The 6,144-nt window shown below is 36.8% G+C and overlaps 1 non-coding gene across 1 annotated transcript; it reads left to right on the forward strand.

Annotated features, from left to right (window-relative positions):
* The first annotated feature begins 3,010 nt into the window (after nt 1-3,010).
* On the forward strand, nt 3,011-3,114 carry LOC150012628 (U6 spliceosomal RNA). The gene has a single exon (XR_016510888.1). It is a non-coding gene; the product is annotated as a U6 spliceosomal RNA (small nuclear RNA).
* The last annotated feature ends 3,030 nt before the right edge of the window (nt 3,115-6,144 follow it).

A 6,144-nucleotide genomic window follows, 5' to 3' on the forward strand; every position in this document is an offset into this window, starting at 1 on the left:
ATATTTTATCAGATATAGCTCCCTGGGCAAGGGAAAACAAAGAAAAAATAAACAAATGGGACTACATCAAACTAAAAAGTGTTTGCACAGCAAAGGAAATCATCAACAAAATAAAAAGACAACCCACAGAATGGGAGAACATATTTGCCAACATATCTGGTAAGGCGTTAATATCCAAAATTTATAAGGAACTTACAAAACTTAACATCCCCCAAAAAACAATCCAATTAAAAAATGGGCAAAGGGCCTGAACAAACACTTCTCCAAGGAGGACATACAGATGTCCAATAGGCATATGAAAAGATGTTCAATGTTACTGATCATCAGAGAAATGCAAAACCACAATGAGGTATCACCTCATACCAGTCAGAATGCTTATCCTCGATGAGTCAACAAACAAGTGCTGGTGAGGATGTGGAGAAAGGGGAACCCTAGTGCACTGCTGGTGGGAATGCAGACTGGTGCAGCCACTGTGGAAAGCAGTATGGAAATATCTCAAAAATTTAAAAATGGATCTGCCTTTTGACCCAGTGATCTCACTTCTAGGAATATACCCGAAGAAACACAAAACACTAATTCAAAAGAACATAAGTACCCCTATGCTCATTGCAGCGTTATTTACAATTGCCAAGATTTGGAAGCAGCCCAAGTGTGCATCACTAGATGAGTGAATAAAACAACTATGGAACATTTACACAATGGAATACTACTAGGCCATAAAAAAGAAGAAAATTTTAGCCTTTGCAATAACATCAATGGACCTGAAGAACATTATGCTAATAAGCCGGTCAGACAGAGGCAAGTACTGTATGATTTCACTTATATGTGAAATCTAATGAACAAACTGAACTAACAAGTAAAATAGAGACAGACTCATAGATGAGAGCAAGATGACAGCTATGGTGGGTGGAGGGATTAATCAAAAAGGAAAAATAACTTGTGGACATAGACAACATTGTGGTGACTGTGAGAGGGAAAGGAGATAAGGGGGTAAAGTGTACTAGAAAAATATAATAAAAATTTTTAAAAACAGAAAGACATAGACTTAATGACATTTTTAACTGTATGACTTCTTATGTTTTTTGAACCACAAGAATGATTTATCTATTCTAATTAAATTTAAATATATAATAAAAAAGAAATAACAATTTGTTATGAAGTTAATACTGATTTGCGTGTTTTTTTTATTTTTCTCTACTTTATGCATTAATTAATGTATATAGTAAAACTTTGAAGACATTAGTTGAGTCTTCATCTCACTATATACTATTTCTTTTTTAACAAACAATTAGCATTTTCATAGTCTTTAATATTTCAGCAAGAAAATATATAGGAGAACCAGACTATAAAATTTATAACTTTTCAACTTCAAATGATTTCACTCCAAGAGTGTATAATTTCCTGGTCATTCTTTCTGATTGGCAGAATTCTTATGAGCAAAGTATTTTTAATAACAAATAAAAATAAACATAGAACACACCTACTTGCACTAACCTTTAAAGGCAGTGAAATTTGTAGTTGTGACTCGTGTTAGGAAATTCTACCTATGTTTTTTTAATTTTATTTATTTATTTTTAGAGAGAGGAGAAGGGAGGGAGAAAGAGAGGAAGTGAAACATTGATGTGCATGATATACATTGATCCATTGCCTCTGGCACACCCCCAGCGAGGGACCCAGCCTACAACCCAGGCATGTGCCCTGACTGGGAGTCAAACCAGCGACCTTTGGGTTTGCAGGCCAATGCTCCATCCACTGAGCCACACCAGCCAGGGCCTACCTAATTCTTAATTGATCAGTGTATATACCCAGAGTATTAGATTTAAGAAATAATATTTATGTCACTCACCCAAAATTCTTTCAGGGAAGTTCACCGAAAATAGTAAGAGGTGGTCAATTTCTACTGCCCCTTCTGAGCATGCATCCAAACTCCAGACAAGCTACTACTTCCACCTTCTCCTTCTCTTGGGAAGTCTACAAGCCAAATGGAGACACCTCAATACCCATGTCATATAACTCTACAATGATTGGAGGAGCCAGTCTTATCTCCTTTTGATAAAAATAAGAAAATAACCTAAAGAAGACACTCATATTTTCATCATGATTATATCTGTATTTTAACTTCAGAATTAATATTCCAATGGGTAAAAAACTAATAATCCTATGGCAATGATGAAGAGGGCTATGAAGATTTAGCCATAAGCCTTCAAGTTTTTAATATTTTGGTTAGCAAAATAATGCATCCCACTGTTTCAAAACCACCTACAAATTCTAGCCTTGGGGATAGCATTCAGGGACTAAGTAACGCATGACCATGGTGACCACCGTTTGTAAAGGGAGTAGCAACATTTGCAGGCATTTCTGATTCAGCTTAAACTTCAGCCTGAACTGGAACAGCATGGTGCTGACACGACAGATCCAGAACAAGAAGGGAGTTTCTTGTTCTTCTTTTTATGAAACTTTGTAACCTTGGTTTCTAGGACTCCTTGTTTTGGAAAATAAAATCACGTCCTAATGATTTCTGTGCTAAATAAAATTGATTAAAAAATAATAAGGAAATGAACATGCTTCACATAAAGATGTGCAAGTGATCTTTTTGTTTTGTTTTGTTTTGTTTTTCATCCAACTTAAAATCTGACCGACCCCACATTATTGTTTTTCTCTAAGAGAATGCACAAGAAAACAATAAAGTAAAACGTTATTACTTGCTGGGTGCTTCTAATAGGTGTTCCGCATAACAAAAACCACACAAACCACATGACTGTAACAATTACTATGGCAACTAACGAAATTGTCAAATTGAAGTACCCACTGTCAAGGCTGCCCACACAGAGCTCTTAGATCTGGCATCCACTTCCACTTCAATGTACAGTGTGTAAATTTAGAAGCCCCAGCCATCTTATAACCACAGTGAAGAAAATTGCCTACATTAATCATGCGACTTTATTTTCAGTTGACTGTTCCATACATCAGACAGCCTCTCTTGCAGCCCTCCATTCAAAAGTTAAGAACAGTGCTCGCTTCGACAGCACATATACTAAAATTGGAACGATACAGAGATTAGCATGGCCCCTTTGCAAGGATGACACTCAAATTCATGAATGGTTCCATATTTTTAATAAGCCAGTCAGAGAATGACAAATACCACATGATTTCTCTCATATGTGGAATCTGATGAACAAACTGAACTAACAAGCAAAATAGAGACAGACTTATAGAGAGCAGGAGGACAACTAAAGCAGAGGGCAGGGATAAGGGGGCATACGGGGACTAAATGGTAATTAAAATACAATAAAAAATTATTAGATTTTTTAAAACGTGAAAACCAAGGAGTTGGCTGCCCAGCCTAGTAAACTGCATGTAGAACCTGAAGCAAATATGTAAATAAATTAGCAGTACCATCAGTATGTTCTCTTCCTCTGTGCACTCAGAGCCATGAGAATAAGTTCATTAAAAATAACTCTTCTATCACATAGTCCATTTTTTCCTTCCCTTAAATCATATCATATTAATCTGTCTGATTTAACCTTCTAAAACCAAGTCTGTCATATACAAGAGGGCCTTTCCTCAAACAAATGCCACACAGGAAAGCTGATATGTAATAAAATTGCAAATGGTTTGATTGGAATGTTCTGTTTTATTTGCAGAGACAACAAAACTTCAGGAATCATTTGACTCATCATCATGCACTGATGAGGAAAGGCTCAGTATGGAGATCCAGGCCATCTGGGAAAAGCTGAAAAGATGGGAAAAGTTAAAAGAATAATCCCTGCTCTGGCAACTTGCCCTTCTAATTGGGGGGAAAGAAGTCATTGGACAGAATTTTGCTGTGTCCAGTAAATGCCCTTATGTGATTTTTTCTTCCCGCTTCTGCCTCAGAAAAAACAGGAACTTTTAGGGCAAGAAAGACACAGGAAGTCATCTGCATCTTTTTAGCAGGACAGGCACACAAGAAAGGCAGACTGAGGTCTCTTACTAGGACTTATGCAGTTAGGACATAGGAATTTATTATTGCAATTAAAATTTTCCTGATAACAAAGAGACTGTTATCATAATAATAATTAACAACCCATCAGTCACTGAGTGCTTACATGTACCAGACATTGTTAAAAGTGTTTTATATGGATACACTAATTTCATCCTTACTTTCACTGTACCACTATTATCCCCATTTTACAGATGAGAAAACTAAGGCACAGATGTCCAAGCAACTTATAAGAAAGTAGAGCCAGTATTTAAACCCATGCAGTCTGTTTTCTGGTCTTCAAAAACTGAAGAGATAATGGGTGTCTGGCAAAGTATATAGCACTTTCCCTTAGAGTCTGTTGGCTTTCAAAGTCTAGACATGAATACACACACAGAGACAAAAATAAAATTAAAATTAAATTAAGTTAAATACATTATTTACAAAAGTGATACTGGATGGGACCAGTGTTTAATAAGAGAATATTTCTATAGTTGGTGGAAAATTTCATCTGTGTATGGTTCAGACTACGGAATCAGAAGAACTAAGCTCCCGTCACCAGGCTAGGGAAGCACATCTGAGTGCCCAGAGCAGCCTTTCAAACACTGAGCAAGTTACTAAAATGGAAGCAGGCAGCCAAGGGAGGCAAAACGCAATCAACTCCTAATTATTTCTGATTTATGACTGGGAAACAGGTCATCGAAACAGCTGTTATAGTCAATAAGTTTAACATTCTGCCCATGAAAACTTTACATATTCATTTTCTATTTCTGCTATAGTAAATTACCACAAAGCTTGTGACATAAAACAACACAAACTAAGTATCTTATAGTTTAGTAGGTCAACAGTGAAGGTGTCTGCTGGCTGCATTTCTTTCTGGAGATTTTAAGGGAGAATCCATTTCTTGCTCATTTGGATGATCTGCAGTTTGTGATGATAGGACTAAAGTCTTCATCTTCTCACTTCCTGTAAACTGAGACCCATTCCCAGCTTCTAGAGGCCACCACATTTCTTGGCTCATGGTCTCCTTCCTTTAGCTTCAAAACCAGAGATAGCAGGTGGAGGCTTTCAAATCTCCACTCTTCTATTGTTGTTGTTATTTTTAATCCTCACTTGAGGATATGTTTATTGATTTTAGAGGGAGGGAGAGAGAGAGAGAGAGAGAAACATCGATGTGAGAGAAAAACATTGATTGGTGTCATGCCCCAACCTAGGATCAAACCTGCAACCTAGTTATGTGCCCTGACTGGGAATCAAACCCACAATCATTTGGTGTGTGGGACAACACTCCAACCAACTGAGCCAATCAGCTAGGGCTCTGCTCTTCTGTTTTATTTCTCTGACCCAATCTGGAAAGTTTTTCCCCTCTTTTAAAGGCTCATGTGACTAGACGGGGCCATGCAATTAATTCAGGATAATCTCCTGATCTTAAAATCCATACCTTTAATTACACCTGCAAAGTTCCTTTGTCATATAAAGTAAAATATTCACACTTCTACACATTTCCACTTACTCATATCTCCAGGTTGGGAGATAAAGACATGAACACCTTTAAGGGAGGGACATTATTCTGCCACCACACTTATGAATAGGAAGCAAAGTTGGAAGGATTTATTCGTTCCTCTTTTCCTCCTTAGCAGCTTTATTGATGTGTAAATGATGTACACTAAACTATACATCTCTGAAATATACAATTTTATGAGTTTTGACATATGTATTCAATATATAGTATACACTCATAAATCCAACATTACATACATGATAATGAATATATCTATTATCCCTAAAAGTTTTTCTATCACCCTTTATAACCCATCCCTCCCTTCTCCATGCCACCCCCAGGCAATCACTGATCTTCTTTTCATCCTTATAGATGAGTGTACATTTTCTTGAATTTTATATAAATGAAATACACAGTATGCACTTCTTTCTGGTCTGGCTTCTTTCACTCAGCATAATTATTTCAAGATTCATCCATACTGTGGCATAAATCAATAACACTATATGACTTCGCCATTCCAATCCTAAATACTTTTATTGTTTCTGCCTGGGAGAGTGTATTAGGAAGAGAAAATAGACTAAGAACAGCCAAAGCTTTTCTGACCTCCAATCCAGCCTCAGAGACACATACAAACCCCAGGATAATTTAGATACTTGAAATCTTTGACACTCGGGCATATCTT

This window comes from Furipterus horrens, unplaced genomic scaffold (assembly GCF_987537825.1).
Source record: "Furipterus horrens unplaced genomic scaffold, mFurHor1.1.pri manual_scaffold_4, whole genome shotgun sequence".
In the NCBI taxonomy this organism is placed as follows: domain Eukaryota; kingdom Metazoa; phylum Chordata; class Mammalia; order Chiroptera; family Furipteridae; genus Furipterus; species Furipterus horrens.